The sequence below is a fragment of the Opisthorchis viverrini genome (genome assembly GCF_000715545.1).
Source record: "Opisthorchis viverrini unplaced genomic scaffold opera_v5_123, whole genome shotgun sequence".
NCBI lineage: Eukaryota > Metazoa > Platyhelminthes > Trematoda > Opisthorchiida > Opisthorchiidae > Opisthorchis > Opisthorchis viverrini.
The window spans coordinates 1091322-1091758 of NW_008751777.1; the positions used below are offsets into that span (position 1 = coordinate 1091322).

Below are 437 nucleotides of genomic sequence, written 5' to 3' on the forward strand. Positions count from 1 at the left end.
CGGAAAGGACTGTCCTATCAGTGGTCTGAAAGCCAGTAAATGAGTTGTGGCAGTGAAGCACAGCATCAACACTCATGCTGCTGCCTCTAATCGTAGAAAAGCGAAACCACACAACGAAGGGACAATACTGCGATCAAAATCCTACTAGCACGATTACACATAGTAGCGTTACTCCCTAAACATAGCAGTGGTCGAGTACGTGAAATGCCAATATGCCTCCCAAACCAACCGGACTCTAAAAAAGGACTACTGAGAGAAATAAGTGTGTATTAAGAGTGATGCTAATGATATAATGGGTGACTCGCACTATTCAGTCCACTTCCTCAATCGTCGGGCCCCGTGATGCTAATTAATGGGTGACTCGCACTATTCAGTCCACTTCCTCAATCGTCGGGCCCCGGGCACCACCACCTGAACCAGCTCCACTTCCTTCCTGC

General features: G+C 47.8%; 1 protein-coding gene across 1 annotated transcript in view; it reads right to left on the reverse strand.

The window, feature by feature from the left end:
- Positions 1 to 228: 228 nt before the first annotated feature.
- T265_06061 (hypothetical protein) overlaps positions 229 to 437 on the reverse strand; it is a gene marked incomplete at both ends in the record, with an annotated part of 228146 nt that continues 227937 nt past the window's right edge. The window contains one exon of the mRNA XM_009171231.1: positions 229 to 411. The remainder of the gene's footprint in view (positions 412 to 437) is intronic.